The sequence below is a fragment of the Saimiri boliviensis genome, chromosome 6 (genome assembly GCF_048565385.1).
Source record: "Saimiri boliviensis isolate mSaiBol1 chromosome 6, mSaiBol1.pri, whole genome shotgun sequence".
NCBI lineage: Eukaryota > Metazoa > Chordata > Mammalia > Primates > Cebidae > Saimiri > Saimiri boliviensis.
Genome location: NC_133454.1, coordinates 20,383,013 through 20,405,614, shown reverse-complemented (window position 1 = coordinate 20,405,614; position 22,602 = coordinate 20,383,013). Strand labels below are relative to the sequence as shown.

Genomic DNA, 22,602 nt, shown 5'->3' with positions numbered 1-22,602 from the left:
AAAGCACACATCTAAACCTTACAATACTAGAGAAGGCAAATTATTCTGAAACTTGAGACATGAGTTAAATTATTTTCTTTTGGTACCACTTAAAACACACAAAACAATTGCACTTAGGAGAAAAATGAAGATCTCTTAGTAAACAAATGAGTAAATTACAGAGTTTTATTTTGATCAGACTTATTCCTTGTTATTTAATTTGCTCTAGAAAAGCATTTAAAAAGAAGAAGACTAAAGGAATGGAGTTGTTAGTTTTGCTTACATACTTTCTATTTGCCATTTTCTTCCATTAGTTTCTGTTGTTAACTGATAAAGGACAGCATGACACTAGGTTGTAAGATGAGATTCCCTTTATCCATCTATTTAATTAACATTACGATAAAGTTAATTTTAAAAAAGCTAAGCGTTTCTATTATCAGAATAACAAAAATGACAAAAGAAGAGCAGTTTCAAATCTCAAATTTAAGTCCAAGTAATTTGTAATCTACATAATGTCAGAGAGGTAGGATACAATCTATTCTGCAAGGTGCATTAGAATAGTGGACAGCAAAACAGAAATACATACATATATTATACACGTAACAGGTAAAAGTCTAGGACTTCCTGGATCCAGTTACAGTGATTTCTTGATAGTCTATGTGGGAATCTCCTCGGTTTAATGTGATCCAGAGTAATTTTAGATAACTGCTATTTTGCGGGCCCATTTTAGGCCATTTGCCTTGAATTGGCACCGACCATTAATTTTCTTCATATTTTATTGAATATGAACACTATATTATATGCTTATTTTGTCTATTGGTTGATTATTTGTCTTCTCCACTACGATGGAGGTTTTATGGTGGTAATGATTTTTTCTCTCTCTTTCAACATTTTTACATAAAGACTTCTGAAGACTGCTGATGGTCTGTGAGGAGCCAAAGACCATCTGATGTCTAACATGCAGACATCAGACCGTTATTGTTTTTCTCGAGATGCTTCAATCCAGGTTTCTGAAGGGTGCAGACCCATAGGGATAAAGGAAGTAGTGATCATTTATAATCATAAAAGTTTGAGAAGTTTACCCAGAGCAGCCACATTCACAATTTTACGTTTTTGCTCATGCAAAGTTACCCTGGAATCTGTTTTTCTTCCACATTTATTTATTTGTAATGTTTTTGTTCACTTGCTAATGTTTACTCTACTCATAGTGAGTTTCTCCTGCTTTCCAGAATGCATCCCATGCCTCACAGTGTCTGGTCCTTCAGTCCATCTGTCTGGAAGAGCATTTTCCTTCAGTCCCACTGCTCTGTTCAGCTGGTTGGCTTTTACTCATCCTTAAGGTCAGTCCAGGTGTCCCTTCTTTTGAACAATCTTCTTGACTCTCTGAATCTAGGTTTGGTGTCCCTGTTATATGATCTCATATTATCACTGATGTTTCCACCACAAGGTTTACCCATTCCCATCACCAACCCCATTGTAATCATTTGACTGTTTGACTACTTTCAATGAAGCAAAAACTCCCTGAAGCCCCAGTCCATGATATGCTTATTCATCACTCTGTCCCCACCTATTAGATCCCTAATATATGCATAAATAAAAACATATATAAAGATATGTGTATGTTTAGTGGTAAAGAATTTGGACCTCGGCTGGGCGCGGCGGCTCAAGCCTGTAATCCCAGCACTTTGGGAGGCCGAGGCGGGTGGATCACGAGGTCGAGAGATCGAGACCATCCTGGTCAACATGGTGAAACCCCGTCTCTACTAAAAATACAAAAAATTAGCTGGGCATGGTGGCACGTGCCTGTAATCCCAGCTACTCAGGAGGCGGAGGCAGGACAATTGCCTGAACCCAGGAGGCGGAGGTTGCGGTGAGCCAAGATCGCACCATTGCACTCCAGCCTGGGTAACAAGAGCGAAACTCCGTCTCAAAAAAAAAAAGAATTTGGACCTCATCCAGTGATGAGTAGAAATATCACTATGTCATGAAAACATATGATCACGAATATCCTCTAAAAAAACTGGAAAATACCAAACTGTTTAATATATTTTGTTTATAAAGAAAAGAAAAATTCAAAACATGAAAACAACTTTGCATTTAATATATTCTTGGGGTATCTATCTCAGGTCTGGGTCTTGAGATGCGAAACTTTTGTTATCTAGAGAACTCAGATATGCAGTTCAGCCCTTCACTGATCACACTGGATTCATAGGTGAGCTAATCTGCAGGCTTTCACGACACTTGCTCTATGATGACTACTAGAGGCAGTTACAACTTTTCACTAAAAGGAGATAAGATGTGCACCACAATTAGAATTATCTGCAATGCCATTAGCAAGATTATAACATGCATTTTACCATATGATAACGTTGTATGATTCAATATTTTTCTAAGTATTTTCTTACAGTTACTGATTTAATTATTCTATAAAACACTCTTCCATCACTTTTTAATTATTCTATAAAACACCCTTCCACTACAATTTTGTTTTTTGCTTCTCAAGATTTGTAGACCTTTCTGAGGCACTCAGAACGATGTGCCACATGAGGTGCTGATAGTCTGCATTGCTGTGTAACTATAAGCTCCTCCGTCTCTTCTATTTTGGAAAAACATCTGAGGGACAAACATGCCCTTGTGTCACACATCGACCTCATGCTGGTTTCTGTAATGCCTGAGATATGAATCACAATGTCACCCAATTAAACTGTGACAGGAATTAGATCTAAAGTGGCAGGTACTGTATGAGGCATATGAATTGATACATATGGATTATGATATGAAGACTAGGTACATGAACCAAGGTTTTTGGATTTGATTACCACTAATGTGTTCATGTTTCAACTCCTGTATCACTCCTATTTGTAACTGGTATCTGAAAGCACAGGATTCTAATGTGATTTAATCAATTAATAAGGTGTTTGAGCTTCTTTGATCAGGAAGGCATCCTGCTGGTCTCTGAGACCATCACCACTGTGGGAGGAACCCTGAATGAGGGAGAAACCACTTCTTTTAAATGGCTACTAAGTACCAGCTATTGTGAGAACCTCTTTGACGTACATTATAGAGACAAATCCGAGAGGTAGGGATTACTACTCCAGTTTTACATACGTGGAAACTGAGGTTCAAGTTAAGTTTTAGAGCAACCGGGGAAGGCGTTTGGAGTTTGAATCCAGTTACGTGCAAAGCCCTGGCAGCCAAAGAATAATAGTGCTGCTGAAGCTACGATTAGGAGAAGGTTTATCCTTTTCTCTGTATTGCAATCACTTAGGGAGACTAGGAAGAGGCAGACGAAAATGACAGATGCTTTCTCTGGAAACATAAAAAGACCTATTATTCTTTTATATAATTCATGGGACTCTCTGAAACTCATCCACAGATGCCTGGATCTCAGAATAAGGGCTCTCAGCCTGCAAGGCAGAAACCCAGTCTCATTAACTTTTGTTTGCCACTTGGTGCCTAGGATCTCTGCCAGGCACAGACTTGGTAATAAAGATTGTTGAATAGAAAAATGAAATTAATGAATGAAAGACTAAAGTATTTCTTCACTCTTCACTGTTAATCCAAATTATGCCTATTCAGGTGTTTGTCTTACTTACATTTCACTGAATCTCATGATCTAGAATTTATTATCTCCTAAAATACACATTATTTAATTTAATCCTTATGATTGCTTTCTGCCATATAAATCATATAGTTAACATTAGAATAGTGCCTGATACACAGCAGGAAAAATTAAGTTATAAAAAAACACAATGTGTTCAGTAGTACTAGCATTTATTATACACTTATTATGTGTAATACGCAAATTAAAATGCCTTAAATATATTATCCTAGCTTAACCCTCACAACCCTATGAAGCAAATGTTCATACTAATTTTGTTTTATTAAAGATATAGTTGAGATTTAGAGCGAATAAATATCATGTCCATGGTCAAAAAGCTATTAAAGGAACAGAATCAATATTTGAGTCTGGTGATTTCTGACCTTAAATCTCATGGAACTTGAGACACAGAGAGAAAATAACTCATCTAGAGCCACACAGCTCCCAGGTCAAACGAGTAGCCCACTCTTCTTTTCACTATACCATTTTCTTTTTCTTCTGCTTTTTTTTTTTTTGAGACAGAGTTTTGCTCTTGTGGCCCAGGCTGGAGTGCAATGGCTCAATCTTGGTTCACCGCAACCTCTGCCTCCCGGATTCAAGTGATTCTCCTGCCTCAGCCTCTCAAGTAGCTGGAATTATAGGCATGCACCACCACACCTGGCTAATTTTGTATTTTTAGTAGAGACAGAGTTTCCCATGTTGATCAGGCTGGTCTTGAACTCCTGATCTCAGGTGATCTGCCCCCCTCGGCCTCCCAAACTGCTGAGATTACAGGTGTAAGCTACCAGGCCTGGCCTTCACTACACCATTTTCATTCTACATTCCATCATTGTTCTGGACTATATACTGTGCTCTGTCAAAATAAAATTCATATGTTGAAATTTTTGTCTCCAATGTGATGATACTAGGTGGAGGAGCCTTTTGAAGGTAATTAGGTCATGAGGGCAGGCCCTTAAGAATAGAATTAGTGCTCTTATAAGGAGAAACACAAGAGCTTGCTTTCCTTCTCTCTGCTCCCTGCTGTGTGAGGCTACAAAAAGAAGACAGTTATCTGTAAACCAGGAAATGAGCCTTCACCAGACACCAGATCTCTCAGCATAATGTCTTGAACTTCGCAGTCTCTAGAACTATGAGAATAAATGTCTGTTGTTTCAGCCCTGTCTACAGTAATTTGTTATAGCAGCTGATATGAACAAAAACAATCCTTTAACATTACAAAACTGACAGGCATCACTTTTTCACTAGCCGTGACTTCTAATGTGTTGGCACTAAAGCTGTAGTCTCTGTAGGTCAAGAAATAGCAAAGAAAAGACAGAGACTAATTTGACTTACAAAACTTGGGAGTTTCATTAACCTTATGATTCTCCCAATATTTTTGGAATGGGGACATCAAATATACTGGCAATGCTTAAACTTGACCTAAAGCTTATTTCATCTCAATTTGTTTCTGTACTGAAACTACAGTAATTGTATTCCTTAATTACCAGTCAAAAGAATTATCGAAAGAGGCAAAATATCTCTTGGCATTTTATTTTATGAGATTTGATTAATTATCAAATTAGATGTTAGAATGTAGAATTTATAGCTATTTCTAGGCTTCTGACATTATACATAGTTATATACTTTAAGCCCATGTGTGCTTTCCCCATACACTCAATACAAAGATACATACACTCCCCTTAACAAAGAAAAGTAAATTTTAAACTACAAAAAAAATTATAAAGTGTGGGGTTTTTACATCAAAAATACAAGTATTTACATCTTGTCTTCATTCACTGATAGTCGTGAAAACGTTGGCAAAATATCTATCTAATCTAAATCACAGTTATATCCTCAGTAAAAGAGAGATAGTAGGATGCATTTCTCATAGCTATAGATATTAATGTCAGATAATAAAAATAAAATACTTGAAATAATTCTTGCATATAAAAAGTACTTAATACATATTAATTTTATTAAATATGCATCTTATATGTTTCCTAAGACTTAGACTTCAATTGCCATGTACTAGTCTCAGATCTTTCTATTTCTCTTCCTATCTATTTATATCTACCAATCAATTTATCCATCCAGCTGTCCAGGTATCCATCCTTTTATCTAAGTTAGTCTCATTTAATCTTCACCCAATGATATTTCACTGTTATCCCCATTTCATGAAAGAGGAAACTAAAGCTCAGACAGGTTAAGTAATCTGTACAAAATCACACATTTGGCAAAGCTGAATTTCCTTGCATACATCTTTTTCTGTCTCTGCCTACTGTGATCATAAAGGAACCATAGACAGTTCCAATATGAACAGAATATAAAAGATGCACAGTGGCCTTGCCCTGATGCATAGAGCTTCTGTAGCAGGCCTTATGCAAAGAATATAGAGCTCAAAGTTTGAGCTAAGTTTACATCCTGCGTAATCACGGTCAATTAAACAACCTGACCTCTCAGAGACTCATTTTTGTCTCATCTACCAAATGGGAATAAAATAAAATAGGGATTCTTGCTAGAGTAATTTTTTTTTTTTTTGATAAAGAAGCTTCTTCATATGGTATACAAATGGCCTAAATGCTATAAAGAGATGGCTTTGTACTCCAGGTAAAAAGCCTACCACAGGACTATCTATTTTAGGTTATCAAAAATCTCTGTAAGCAACAAGCATTCAATAGATGTTTGTTTGTTAGTTTAATAAAACACGTTGGAAACAAGTTACAGAATAACAAGTATATACATACATTTGAATCTTTAAAGTTCAAAGTCTATTTCATGTGCAGCTCCTCCCTGGCAATGAATTTTTCTTTTACTGCGCTACAGTCTCAGGGTCCAATACTTTGTTCATTTAACCCTCTGGAGCCAAATATAGTCTCTTTCATAAGGTTATGCGGAGGAACCGTCATGGTCAATTTGCGTAGCTTGGCAACAGCTCAAATTACAATGGCGATTTCATAATCGCTACTATTTAATTTTTTGAACATTTTTGAGAAAGTAATACAAAGTGAGTTTCACAAGAATTTAAGGGAGTTTGACTAGCACTATAAATTATGTTTCTGTGAGTTTTTCAGTGTTTTTCCACTTCAGTGAAAATGTGATTTAGAAGGCAGCTGTCATCTCTTATCATGCGGCAGACAAAAATTATTGATTATTATCAACATTCTGAATTTATCAAATTATTAGTTGTAAGTTCCAGATGCATTTTTAAAAAGAAGGACTGAAGTATAGAAAATAGAAAATATAGCTTTCTGAATTGTGTTGCTGTTTACATTTCTACTGACAATTCTAATCATTTGTGTAAATACAAAACCTTGTTTTGATTGAACAAGTTAGGGCTTAGTTAAGAAACTCAAATAAAAGTTCCTTAGTTCCTTTCCACTTCACATCATCGTGCCATCTGTCACTAAAGTACACAAATTATCTGCTTCACTCACTTTCTGTATTCAGTGAGTGAAGTTAAAGCTGCCTACAAATGTTTCCTCCTCCTCCTCCTCCTCCACCGCCTCTGAGAGAGGGCCTCGGGAAGGGCCTTGTCATCTGGACAGTAATTCCCGGTTCCTACTCAGTCTCCCAACTCTCTTCAGCCTTTCTCATTCCTGACCTAGCATGACCAGTGATTCATAACATCCCATCCTGGGCATCTACCTTCTGAAAAGTTGATACGATTCAGCTTGGCCCTTCTGTAGCTCCTGGATACAGGCTGGTTGTAAGCCTCAAGGTTTTTAGCCTCTGCAGATGACCACTGAGCCTGCTGAAGCTCCAACTTCTGAAGCCTCTTCCTAACGGGGGCAGCTATGTCCCTACTCTGTTCTCATAAAGAGTATGAACTATCTTCATTAGATTCCCACGCCACCTCCAGTTCTCTTGCTAAAGTTATCTGACTCTTGCATAATTCAGTAAGGCTGCTCTTTTGCTGTATGACATAGCATGTAACAGTGGCAGCAAATATATACTTTCATTTCCTATCACGTGCATTGTTTTGTGATAGTTTTGCACACGCTACTGCCTTTCTTAAAATGATCATTTGTCTGTCTCTAGCCTAGAAAACATCGTCTCATCCTTCAAAGCCCATTTTCTATATGAATCCTTCCTTCATGCAACTCTCCTGCTCCTTAACACAAGAAGTTGGCAGATCCATCCTGCACTTTATAGCACTTTGATTTTAAGAATATCTTGCATCTAAAACTCATGCTCTATTTGAGTTGGATATGTATGTTCCTGTCTCCCTGACAAGACGACAAATTTCCTGAGGGAAGGAATCATGATATGCTCATTTCTATATCTCTAAGGCATGCCACAGTGTTTGCACATAAGTATGACACAATAAAAATCTTGTTTGAATTTTTAAATTCCTATTTAAAGGATATTCTTTCTCTAAAATGAAACATATGGAAGACATGCTGGAATTGGACATGATACCCAGCAATGGGAGAAAAACTAGTACTTGATGTTCTGTCCTAAATTAATAATTCTCAAGTCAAAAATCTGAAGCAAGAGACTAGTCATGAATATGACAAGTGGTTCATATTGTGCTGTGATGCATTAAGAAGCAAGAGAGGAAAACGATCATTTTTTAAGCACTTAGCATACACCAGCCAGCATGCCAGGCATTTTAATAATCTTAACTTATTTAATCTATATGACCCTGTGAGTGACACAGAATTCCTATGACATTGGCAGGAGATGTCATTCAGTGAGATGAAGTGGTTTGCCCGCAATGTCCTTCCTGGAAATTTTAGAGCTAAGCTTTCAACCCAAGTTTGTGCAAGTCAAGAATTATACTTTTTCACTTATAAATGCCCCTTTCAAATACACATATATAGTAGGAACTCAACGGGTGTTCACAATAATCATTTTAGTAATGAAAATTTCCAACATTTACAGAGTGCTTATATTGAGTCAGGGACGGCCCTGAACACCAGGGACATAGAGGTGAATTAGACACACCTTTAAAGGCTTTAAAATATATTTGAATTGAATTAACTTAAAGCTTAGTCTATTCAACCTTAAAGTAATTCTGTGGTTTATCAAACAAACAGAAAGTGCTTAGTTTTGTTTGGCTTTGTTTTGCCTCTGTGACTGAGGAAGGGAAAGAGTCTCTTTATCAAACAGTGTGGAGGGAGAGGCTCTCTTCCATGCTAGGCAAGGGACTTCGATAATTACGAAAGGAGTTGGAGACACCAGTTCCCTCCAATTAGCTTCTGCTACTGAGTGCTTCCGACTGCTTGCCTGAAAGCCACAAGCAGATGGCGGGAGAGGAGTGCACACAAGATTTCTTTGCATTTCCTAGTTCACAGATTAAAGGCACTGTCAAGAGCAAGTTGGAGTTGAGGAATTGATTTATTTGGCACTGAGTGTGTGGGGAAGGACCGCTTCTGAGTCATTACAAACAAGGCTGAGGAAATTTAATATTATTTTCTACCTCTTGGTACACAAACTAAGCATACTTTTTTTTTCCAGATGCATTTATTCTGAGGGTCTCACTCCCAAAAATATGGCTAGGTTCAGCTTCTTTAAATCCCAGCACTTAACAACTTTGGTGGTAGCTATTGAAACTGTGATGACCCTGGCTTAAATGCTTGCTAGGGGTTACAGACGAAGAGTAAGAGGAAGTGGGCATTTGAAGGTAGAGAAGGTCCCTGAGAAATGGGTCTAGACCAAAAAGAAAGCAGTTTAGGTTACCAGACCCAAAGGAACATCATTACAATAACACCCATCACAATAACAGAAATGCAGTCATAGCAACCACTCAAACAGCATCTACCTGCACTAGGCCTTTCTAGAGCTTCATGTGTTTGTATGTTTTTAACATTCACTACATTTCTATGAGGTAAGGACTATTTTGTTCACTTAATAAATGAGGAAACCAAGAAACACAAAGGTTCAGTAATTTGATCAACAATAAACGGCTTATAAATAGGGGGTGTTGTATGTTGAAATCTAGGCCAACTTGTGTTGGTTTAAAAGCCGAAAACATTTTCAAGGGACAGGGTACCATAGTGACAGAGTCTATTTAAAATATCAGGAAAGTGCTGTGTACACATGTAAATATATGTGTGGATGGGTATAAATACATGCATACATATCCACACATATGTGTATGGGGTGTGTATGTGTGTGTGTGTGTGTGTAGACAGAGCTAGACCATGCAAATGTCCTCATCAATGTTTCCTCCGTGATTAGCATCCATTGATGATTCTTTCATAATCTAGTCTTCAATGCAACAACGCAAAACATTAATTTTCTAACTCATATACTCTTTCCACCTTAACCAGTGGACAGTTGGCATTTTATTATAATCCTTCTCTTTCACTGATTGATATATTAATGTATTATTCAGTATGACCAAATTAATTCCTATTTTTTCAATGGTTAATAATGTTCACATTGTCTCAGATTTGGGCAGTGGAAGTCCTATTAAGCTAATTTTTATATTCTTACAACATGCCTCTATTATGTTTTGAAGCATTTTCTAATTTTCTAGCATAAGAAGATATTCTTAGCTCATCTATTACCCTACCCTGCCTAGCCCTGAAGTCAGCCTCTTCTCTAAGGCATCTGCTTCATGATAGTATAAAACAGTGTTAAGTACCAAGATTTGGGAGTGAGGTTTACTCATTACTGTAAGGGTACCTTTGATTCTTGGCCCTGTCAGCAAACAGAGCTAGGAAACATATGCAGATATATGTATATAAATACATCTAATTATACATACACACATATTAATGCATTCACAAATGTACAATGCACAGAAACAGGCATACACACATAGGCACAAATACATATTTTAGAAATCATGAATTCACACTGATACTCAAACTCCAATCCATTACACAGAAGTTTTTGTTAGTTTGTTTTTTGCCTCCTATCATTCTATGTCTGTATTATATGTCTATCACAGTAAAAACCCTGGTTCCCATTAATAACAGCATATATTTTCATTGGCTTAATTCTATAACACACCTAAAATACTTTCAGATTTGCTTTGCCCATACCACTACCAAAAAACTAAACAAAATCCCAAACTTCCTAAAAAGAGTTTGGTGTTTGTTGATGCTTCTTTCTCATACTCACACTGCCCAGAACTGAGGGTATAGAGTCAAACACTAGGAAAATGTTACCTTGGATTAAACCTTTTTTTTTCTTCCTGTGTTTCCCTTCAATTTAGTTTTATGTTATTTCCTTCCAATTCTTATCAATTTTAGTTTTGAGTATGTAGAATATTAAAATATTTTCAAAGCTCAAAATTATACAACAGAGACACAAAAAATTATCACTTCTTTCTTATCCCTTTCATTCCATTTTCTGCCTATTTCATCCCTTATAAATAAGCACTTCCCATTGTTTAATGGCTTACCATTCTTGTATTACTTTTTGCACACATAGATATATTAAGTTTTCTTATTTTTACCTCTTACGCAAAATGTAGGATGTTATATAAGCTTTTTGTACTTTTTTCATTTATTTTTTGAAAATCATATTAGTTCAGAGATATTTCTCATTCTTTTGAATAGCTACATAATACTCAATTGTGTATACATACCAGTTTATTTAACCTATCCCTTACAATTAAATATTTTGATAGCCTCTAATATTTTGCAAATATAAACAATGATGTAATAAATAAATTTGTGCATAGGCAATTTCACATTTTTGGTGGTGTATTTTTTTGTGTAAATCCCTACAAGTGAGTGTTTTGGGTCAAAAGATAAATATAAATGTACAACCTTTATGGGGGTTATACTATTTTCCATTCTCACCAGCAATGTATGAGAGTGCCTATTTTCCCACAGCCTAACCAATGGACTGTACTATAAAGCTTTTCCATTTTTGGCAAACTACAGCATGATAAATAATTCCTTGCTGTAGAATTAATTTGGATTTCTCTTGTCATGCAGAAAGAGTAAAGGTGAATAACTTTTAATATGTTTAAAGATCACTTCTATTTCTTTTTTTGAGAATTATCTGTTAAAAGCTTTTTGCTAATTTTTCTATAGGATTTTGCTCTTTTGTTCAATATTTAAAAGTCTTTATAAATTGGGAATATTAATTTTTTCTCTTGAATGTGTATTGTGAATATTTATTCCTGATCAGTCATATTTCCTCTCAATTTTCCATATTAACATTTTGTTTTTTTTTTTTTAATTTCAAATTTTATTTTCTATTCATGGGGTATTTATACAGGTTTGCTACATGGGTGTATTGTGTGATGCTGAGGTTTGGGATACGATTCACCCCATCGCCCAGATAGTGAGCATGATATAATTTTTTTTTCAACTTTTATTTTAGTTTTGGGAGTACATGTGCAGGTTTGCTACATGGGTAAATTTTGTGTTGCTGAGGTTTGGTGTACACATGGTTTCATCACTCAGGTAGTGAGCACTGTACTCAATACATAGTTTTTTTAGCTCTCACTCTTCTCCCACCTTCCCTCCACAAATAGGCCCCAATGTCTGTTCCCTTCTTTGTGTTTATGTGTACTCATTCTTCGGCTCCTGCTTAGAAGGAAGAACATGTAGTAGTTTCCTATTCCTACATTAATCTGCTGAAGAAATGATCGCCAGCTATTTCTTACATTTATGTAATCATATGTATACCTGTTTTAATTATAGATGGGCTTTTACTCATAGTTAAAAATATTTTTCCCATACATCTGTTTATGAGATAAATCACCCACACTTTTTCTGTTAATAACATGTATATTTTCATAGCCAGGATTCTTTACTTGCTCTGGGTTGTCTATAGCCATGGTTTCCAAACAGTTCTATGGCACTTTATGGTTCCACAAAAGTTAGTCAGGAGGACTGAAAATGACTAACTTAAAATATATTTTGTCAGTTAAAAGCTTTAATTAAAAACAACACATCCATTTAAATATGTCAAATAAAATGTTCAACATATTGAAGATCATTAATACATTGAAATTTGCTGCCAACCAAAATCATTTGGATAAAGCTATCACAATATAGTTTTTCCCTCCAAGTAGGGACACAAAATTGAAACTTTGGGAATATTTTTTTTAATTAGAAAGGTTACAGTTCTTCCCTGATCTATTTTTAAATTCAGTCCTGTGTATGTTTGCTAAAAACAAAGCAAAACAAACTTCTACAAACCAGTAGATCAGATATGCCATGCTTAATTAAGACTATGTGAAGCTCCGGTGTATCTCATCAGATGAGGAGCAAGTTGAATCTTAAAACATTATAGTGCAGGATGTCAGAAAATTGGTATTTGTGAAACTTAATGTGAGTTCTGAGTTATTTTTGTCTGACTTTTATATTACAGCATACTACAAACATTGGTTAAAAGCCTATTATGCGTCAGGTGCTGCACTGGGTCTCAGACATAAAGCAATAAACAAAGCCTTCATGATCCACACACTTCAGGAGTCCAGGAAAGACTCATTAAACAATTAATTATAATGAAAAGTGATGAAAGTTATGATAGAAGTATTATATGTTATGGGATTATATCATAGAATATGTAACCCATGAGGTACGGAAAGTCTTCCGGAAAAAACACTGGGAAAAAGTAGTAGGACTTAAAAAATGACTATGAATAAGTAAAAAGCCCTTAAATTGTTTTTCATATTGGGGTTTATTATAGATTTTGATCAAAATATAAAAGAAGTTTCTACTCTTGATTAGTAAGATGCTTAAAAGATAAAAATCTAGGTCCCTTAAGAAAACAAACAGAACCCCATAATCTTTAAGGCTTCCACTTTAAAGACTGCCATTCATCACCATGAACCACTCCTATATACAGCTAACATATTGAGTAAGACTTGTAAATCTGCTGAGATGAGAAATTATCCTGGATTATCCAGGTGGGCCCTCCATGTGATTACATGGATTTTTATAAAAAGGAAGCAGAGGGAGATTGGATACACACACAGAGAGAAGGTGATGGGAAAATGGAACAGAGAGAGTTCAAGCTCTTGGCCTTGAAAACTAGAGTAATAAGGTCACAAGTTAAGGAATGCCAGCAGGCACCAGAAGTTGAAAGACACAAAGAACATATTCGCCCATAAAATTTCAAAAAAATATGAGGTTGGCAATACCTCGAATTCAGACCAGTGAAACTGATTAAAGACTTCTGGTTTCTAGCCACCATGTTTACAGCAATTTGTTGACAGTAGCCACAGGAAGCTAGTAGGAGCAGAAAGTTATTCATTTGTAACAGGAAAAATCTGACATTAGTGAAGAAGGAAGCATGGGGAGAGAACTGAAGAAAAAGGGCAGAAAGCTAATTGGTATTAAGTAGATGAGGCAGTCAGCAGATCTTAAAGTGATAGCACTGGGAATGGTGAAAAGCAAATGAAAATTGACTCATAAATTATCCCTGGATACAACTGTTGATTTGGGTGGTAAAGAAAATTTTACAAAAATCAGATGACAGTAATAGTTTTATAGTTTTGCAGTAATTTAAATAGGGGAACATCTAAAATTTATATATTTTAATCTTTTTGTATGGGACAAAAATTGCTGCAATACTAAGTACTGGGCTGCATCAGAGTTAAACTTTCAGAGAGAAAAGCAAAGGCACTTTCTGCATACAGAAACAATCCTAACCTCTCTGGCTTATAACAAACCAGTGCTAGAGGGGAACTCAGAGGAATCTGGTGGAGCCATCTGCAGTCCTTTTTCCAGCACTCTTGATAACAGTTCTTTGACTTCTGCTTGTTTGACAAGCCACTCACTACTACCGCAGGCAGGCAGCCCCCACACACAGCCCTGTCTGCTGTGCACTTATATAAAAAGTATTTTTCAAGTATCTCTCTATATGTACTGGGTGCTCTTCTGGTGCTAGGATTCAGGAATCCAAAGGAAAGACTAATGGAGTCTTCCTTCTGGTGAAAGATCAATAATAACCAAGAAATCCAATACATTCGCAAAATAAAAAACAGATATTGACAATAAGTGTTAGAAAGAAGTTTAAATATGGTATTTATTTTTTATAGTATACAATATTGAATATTAAAACTCTGTGCTCAGGAAAGGCATCTCTGAGAAGGCAACATTTGTGAGCTGAGACCTAAACGACAAGTAAGGACCAGCTGCACAAAGGCCTGGGTCAAAACACTCCAGGCAGACAGGAAACGAACCTGCAAGTGCTCAAGGGTGAGAATGAGCTTGGTGTGTTTAGGGAGTGACAAGAGGTCAGGATTGCTGCCACATAGTAAAGTGTAGAATATCTGAGAGTTATAATTCCGTGTTGCCTCAGGACACACAACTCACATGAGTAGGATGGCTGTGTGTTAGAAAGAAACCAGCACTGGTTTGGAAGTGAATGACCTGAGTTTTACTTCTTGCACTTCATTTGACCAGGTATGGGCTCTTAGATTGTTCTTACCACTTTATATTTCCCTCTTCTGATATTTAAAGTGACAAAATTACTGATTTCAAACCGTATTTTGTGGAGCTCACTAAGGAGCCTTGCTGATGTGGCTCAAATCTCACCATCTACTTCATCTAGAGAGTACCATCTTTGTTTGTATTTTCAGAACAATTTTCTTTCAGCAAAGGACTCAGCAGGTCAGTCCAGTGTGGTGGCTCATGCCTGTAATCTCAACACTTTGGGAGGCTCAGGCAGGAGAATTGCTTGAGCACAGGAGGCTGGGGCTGCAGTGAGCTGTGATTGTGCCACTGTACTCCAGCCTGGGTGACACAGCAAGACCCTGTCTCAAAAAAAAAGGAAAAGAAAAGACCTCTGCAGGTCAAGAAAGTTTATAAACTATTAGCTGAAATTAACTATTTAATGATTCCAAACTTCAGAATCTAGTGACTCTAAGAAGCTTCAGACTCAATAGAAAAGGGTGATCTGGTGATCTAAATACAAAATGGATTCTCTTGGGAAGTAATAAGCTTCTCATCAAAGAAGTTTGGAAAAAAAAAAACAAAACAAAACAATACAAGCAAAACCTGCATTTACGATATTCTGGGCCAGGCATGGTGGCTCACGCCTGTAATTCCAACACTTCGGCAGGCCGAGATGGGAACACAGCTTGAGCCCAGGAGTTCCAGACCAGCCTGGGAAACACAGAGAGAGCCTATCTCTAAAAAGTTTTTAAATTAACTAGGCATGATGGCACATGCCTGTGGTCCCAGCTGCCTGGGAGGCTGAGGTGGGAGAATCACTTGAGCCTAGGAACATCTGCAGTGAACCATGACTGCACTACTGTACTCCATCCCTGGGCAAGAGAGAAAGATCCTATCTCAAAAACTAATTCTGGGTTACATAAATGTAAATAATTTCTTTGCTGCAGATATTGTCATAAGTTTAAATGAGCTAATTTTTAAAGTGAATTTCCATGAGAGAAATAACAGTATGCAGCATCGCTCAGACTTCTTTTTTTTTTTTTTTTGAGACGGAGTTTCGCCCTTGTTACCCAGGCTGGAGTGCAATGGCGCGATCTCGGCTCACCGCAACCTCCACCTCCTGGGCTCAGGCAATTCTCCTGCCTCAGCCTCCTGAGTAGCTGGGATTACAGGCACGCGCCACCATGCCCAGCTAATTTTTTTTGCACTTTTAGTAGAGACGGGGTTTCACCATGTTGACCAGGATGGTCTCGATCTCTCGACCTCGTGATCCACCCGCCTCGGCCTCCCAAAGTGCTGGGATTACAGGCTTGAGCCACCGCGCCCGGCCCCATCGCTCAGACTTCTTAGGGCATTTGATATCATGGAGTATGTTATAAGATTAGCGTTTCATCGAACTCTTTATTAAGACTGTTTTCTTGTGATTCTGAGATATTAGAATTATAAACTCCAGGAGAAACAGGGTCAATTTCATTCTGTTAATAGATATATTTGCAAAGTATTGTGTACTTTGGGGTAGAAAATATTCTATGAATGAATAGATACGGAATGTCTGACTGAGTAAATGAGTGGGAAAGATGTGTTTGTTCTTCAGGAAAGTAGAGTACTGTAGCTACTCTCTGTTGTCAACATAATTATATTAAAACCCATGACATAGCCAAGGACCCAGTGTTCTGACATTATAACCCTAAGCTTCCTCCATGAGATTCTAGTCTATTTCAGACTAGAATTGCAGACTATCTTGCAGGAATCATTCATGTATTCAAAAATACTGTTTGAATATCTTATGTTCTAAATAAACCAGCAGCTTTTGAGAAGCAATTCTGAGCTTATGGTTTGAGAGGCGATACAGACGCTAGTCAGATAATCAATACTTTACTAAGAAACTTGATAAATACTATGCAGAAAACATGTAGACAATAATGGTCTGATGTAGTGTTGAGGATCATGGAAGAGGTCCTTGAGAAACAACATGAGAGATCTGAGAGATTAACTGCATGCAGTAGCTGGAGATGGAGAAGCAAGCGCAAGACCCTGAACTGACCACAGGCACAACAGGTGCAGATGAGACCACAGAAGCCAGAAGGAGAAGTTGAAATGAACTTCTTCCTGAGGCTGGGAACCTGCGCAATCCATCCAAGTTTTGTGGCATATTAAGGATTTTGCTTTTTATTCTAAAAGTAAAAGGAAAAATAAAAGAGATAGGGAAGGGAGCATAATTATTATATTTACCATTTTATTTCAAAGAAGATTTCAGTATACTGAAGTGTATGAAACAGACTGGAAGGGCTAATTTTAAGGTGTTATGACAATGATGAGACTTAGCCAGTGTGAACAGTTAGAACAGATTCTAATGATATTTAGCAACTAAGACCCATACTACGTGGTACCCTTTCACATGATAAATACGAGGAAAACAACGGTTCCTAAGTTTGGAACCTGTGCCATTGTGCTAATGATAATGCTACTCAAAGGTAAACTAGGGGAAAAACAACTATTTTGTAAGGGGAAAAAAAATGTAAGTATTGTTTTAGACCTGCTGAGTTTGTGGTTTCTTTGAGAGATCCAATTAGAAATGTTAAAATAAGACTGGAGCTCAAAAGAGAGGTCTATGGAGATGTAAAATTACACATTTCAAGAATTAAAATAGTACCTAAAACCTCAGGCATGAATAAAACATTTTGAGACAGAAAATACAGCATGAAAAGAAAGGCATGATATGCTTTGAAGAATAGCAATAAGAAAAGAATAACTACCGTTTGCTGAGCCTTTTCTATGTCTCAGGTACTGTCTTACACCATTAAATGAGTTACTTCTTTTACAAGAACACTTCGATGAAGTTAATAGTACTATCAGCATTTTTTGCAGAGTTGTTACATGTGCTGACTTGTATGGGTAATATGAGTTGAAGCCAGAGTTTGAACTTGAATAGGCCTAATCCAGAGTCTATACTAATCATTGCTATATTCAGATTATAGGATGAGCCAGTGGAGAATCACAGGAAACAAGAGAGATGCATACCCATGACCAAGGATGCTCCCAAATGTTGGGGAAGAAACTTTTAAGAAAGAAACAGGAATGAAGGTCAAAGCTGACAGGTAATAAAACAAGATAAATAATAAAAGTTGCCTACTGTAATTAGTAGTAACATTTAGTAACATAGTGATCCCTGGAGATCTACTTTGATAGAAGGATGGAAGCAGAAGACAATTTGAAGTAGGAAGATAAAAGAGTGGAAAGGAAGGGAAGAGCAAATATTAAGGCACACACAGCTCTCATAATCTTGGTTATAAAAGAAGGCAAATAAAGCAGTAAGTAGTGAGAGAATACAAGCCAAAAAGGTTAGTTTTGCTGTGTTTAAGGAGAAGAGTGGCTGGACATATTCTAGTGCTGATGGAAAGGATACAGTAGAAAAAAAGAGGTTGAAGATACAGAAGAGATTAATCAATACTGGTAATCAATGTTGCTAGGTTCAAGAGATGGTAAGAAGGATCAGGATACAGGACAACAATGTACAGCTATTTGGGATACTGAGTAAGAGCACAGCTAATTTAACTGGCAGAAATAAGGAGAGTAAGCAGACACAATGGTCACGAAAATCAAAGGTGAAAGAGCTTGATGATTCATTGTTTGCTTGTTCCTGAATGTGGGATGCAAGAGTCAGTCATCTGTTTAGTGTAAGAGGGTAAATTAATTGGTGGGGGAAGACTCAGAAATCTGTAGGCCACAGAGGAAGTCTGTAGTAGTCACTGCAAGAAATGCAAGAGGAAACAGACCATGATAACAGAGTAAGACTTCTGGGCAGTGAGGAGGGCCAGTTGGTCATAATCTTGATGCATTTACGGTGATGAACTTGCCCTACACGCTATTTTCTTTAGTAGTATTAAGCCATCCAAGTATATGTACTGAGAATATAAATATTTGCTTAGGGAATAGATGCTAGACTCAGAAAAAATGGAGCTTTACTAGCAGTGTTGTATGTACGGGGATTTCATATAAAAAAGATGTCCTAAGGATGAAGATATACATGCCTTCTATATATAGTGGTAACTAGTGGCTTCTATTGGCCCACTAGTTACTGTTTTATTTGCCTTGTCCTCTTATAACCGAGATTATGAGAGTTGTGTGTACCTTAGTATTTCCTCTTCCCTTCCTCTCCGCTCTTTCATCTCCCTACTTCAAACTGCCTTCTGCTTCCATCCCTCTATCAAGATAGATCTCCAGGGATCACCATATTGCTAAATGTAGTAGGCAATTTTTATTATTCATCTTGTTTTGAATTTGTATATACATATATATAAATGCAGAGTGTTCAGTCTGAATTTATTTTTGTTTAGATAACATATTTTCTTTCTTAAGCATTTTGTTCCCACAAACCTGTGATACGTCTAATCATGTCATTTGCCTCAGCTTCTCACATAGAATTATCTATTCTTCATTATTTTCCATTTTTTCTTTTCTGACTTCTTTTTCTTCCTCCCTTTTTCTCCTCCCCCTTCCTTTCTTTCCTTCCTTCTCTCGCCGCTCCTTCTTCTTCTCTCTTCCCTCCTCTCCCCTCTGCTCCTTTCCTTCCCTTTCCCTTCCCTTGTTTCCCCCTCTTTCTTTCTCACAACACCCCTTTCTGCCACTTTTAGTCTTTTTGTTTCTCCTTTTCCTCCTTTCTTCTCCTTGCCTCTCTTATTTTCCTTCATACTTACAAATCTGGAATTTTCAAGTCTGGCTATCAATGTAAGTTACCTAAGAAGTTTCCACAAATACCTATTCCTGGATTATGTAATAGTTGAAATTAATTCAGAATATCTGGGCTTAAGGTCAGGGTATTAATATTACATTTGTCATATAAACAAATATTCAAAATCAAAACCCAATAAAAATTTCTCCTTCAGATATCTACCATTCCTTAATATGATAAATGAATACAAATATGATAACATGAATACAAATAGGAGAACTCAGGAAAGCAAAACCCAAAACAAAACCGGATGTTCCTTAGCTCCTCATCATGTGTCCTCAGCCAGTCCACTCCAGTAGCTCACTGTGATGAGCAGTTATTCTATGTGACAGTGTTCCCTTCTGTAGCACTGTAAACTCTGATCAAACTTGGGGAATATTAGAATATGCCTTTTTCTTGTGAAATTAATGTGTTGGAAGAATTAAAGAGGTCAGGGTTCTCACTTTACCTTTTCCCTTAGTGTGTGAAAATTTAAGCCACTGATCTTATCTCTTTATATTTCAATTCTCTCATTTATAAGATGGAATGTTAGCACAATCTCTGTCAAGGTTACAGAGGGAACATATGGCCCCCAGCCCGCACCTAGTAGAATACTGGTTTTATAATTGCATTACAATAGCAGCTTATCAAACGCCTTCTTATTCCAAAGTACCTGGCATGTTAGCAGCACATGGGAAGTTGTAATGAATGATCTGAAGTGACCGCTGCTTTAGTAAATGGTTTGTGAATACTTGATGGCTTTTTAAAAACATACGTTGTTTTAGTGAATATTAAAATGCAAATCAAAACCACAATGAGATATCATTTTATGCCAGTTAACATGGCTATTATCAGAAAGAAAAAAATAATAAATGCTGGTGAGGATGAGGGGAAACGGGAACTCACGTACCATTGGTGTTAACGTAAACTAGAAGAGCCACTAGGGAGAACAGTACAGAGGTTCCTCACAAACCTACGAATAGAACTACCGTATCATCCAGGAAATCTGCTACTGGGTATTTTTTCAAAGGAAATGAAACCAGTATATCAAAAAAAACATCTGCATCCCCATGTTGATTGCAGCAGTATTCACAATCGTCAAGGTATGGACTCCAGCTATATATTAATCAATCATTGAATGAATAAAGACAATGTGGTCTGTATGAACAGTGGAATACTATTCAGCCATGAAACAGAATAAAATTCTGTCATTCACAGCAATATAGATGAGCCGGTAGGACAGTATATTACTTGAAATAAGCCAGTAACGTAAAGTTAAACACTGAATGTTCTCATTCATATGCACAAGCTAAAAAATTTGATCCCAGGGAAATTAGTGGAAAAGAGGTTACTAGAGGGTAAAAAGTGGGGGCTAAGGGAGGATAGAAAGACGTTTCTTAAAAGGATACAAAGTTATAGCTAGACAGGAGGAATGAGCTCTAGTGTTCTATAACACTGTAGGATTACTACAGTTAACAAAAAGACACATTTTTAAATAGCCTGAAGAGACGATATTGAATGTTCCCATCATGAAGAAATAGTAACTATTTGTGATTATTCATATATGCTAATTGCTCTGATTTGCTTGCTAAATATTGTATGTATCAAAACATCACTGTGGACCTCATAAATATGTACAATTATTGTCAAATTATCCATTCTTTCAGCCATGTGTAGTGTGTCAAGTACAGTCATCCCTCAGTATCCCCAAGGCTTTGTCCAGGACCAATTGGTATTGGTCATTTGGTATCTGCAGTCACCCAAGTCCCTTAACCTATGCACACCACATCCCCCTTATACATTCAGCCCCCAACATCCACATTTTCACATCCCTGAATTCAATTAATACTAAAAATATATGAGCAAAAAATTCACAGATTTCAAGAAAACAAAACTTGAATTGGCCTTGAGCCAAGAATTTTACAGAATTCACTCTCTATATAACCTTGGGTAAATTATTTAAGTTTTCTGAATTAATTTTCTCACCTGTAAAAGTGGAATCCTTTACCTCTGCCTAATACTATGCATAGCACATGGTAATACTCATGAAGAAACATCTTTTAGAACATTTAATAATATTAGGAGTACATAAACCACAATACAAAATTATTAGTGATTTTGTGTCTGGTGTAAGATACTGGTATAGCAGAGATATTTTTTTAAAAAGAGATATTTAGGAAACAGTATTCTTCAGTCTACTATTTATTGAGTTTTAAATTGTCATTTGTTTTCTGTTATCAGATAGCCTTGATCCTTCATCCAAAATAGTGATAACAGCCTTGTTAATTAAAGAGTGTAATTATTTTACTAATATTGGAGCTAAAGTTCAGAGCAGTTAGGGAGTTTACTTATGATTACATTACTTGTAAACTAAGTGATCCTATGTGGTTCCAAAGTCTACATTCTCTTAATAACACATTATGTGGCATATCAATGGTCTGGTCACCCCATTAAAAAGATTTCATGATTGCATATGTATTATTCAAAAATAACAACAAAAAATCCTATAAATAAAATACTTCTTAAATAAGGCAATGCCTAACTATGGGTGGATATACAAGATAATTGAGGGTTAGAAAAAAAATAAAAATCATATCTGAAATTATCGGCTAATTAGCCAATATTATCCTAGAAGACAAAAGATTTAAAAGAAATACTGCAAATATATTCATTTATTGAAGAGCTGATATAAAGATCAAGGAAAATAAAAACTAAAATATAAAAAGCCATCATATGAGATAGCTCCTGTTTGTTGGAGGTAAGCAAAAACAAGATGGATAAAAATTAGTCATGTTATCCTAAGTCTTACAGAGGAAATTTACCTAGAAGTTTCCTAACATATCCTCTGAACTCTCAAATTAAATCTTTCCCTGTTATTCTGAGGCCAAATTTAAGTCATATATAAATAAAATATCGATTATTTAGTGATGATTATGTATTGTCTTAGACTGGAATCTTCTGAGTACACTCAAAATAGTTTAATCCAAAAGGAGAATTGGATATAAGACACAGAA

The 22,602-nt window shown here is 36.5% G+C and overlaps 1 protein-coding gene across 3 annotated transcripts in view; it reads right to left on the bottom strand.

Annotated features, from left to right (window-relative positions):
* TENM4 (teneurin transmembrane protein 4) overlaps positions 1 to 22,602 on the bottom strand; it is a 3,045,593-nt gene that overhangs the window by 2,326,646 nt on the left and 696,345 nt on the right. The window lies entirely within an intron of this gene.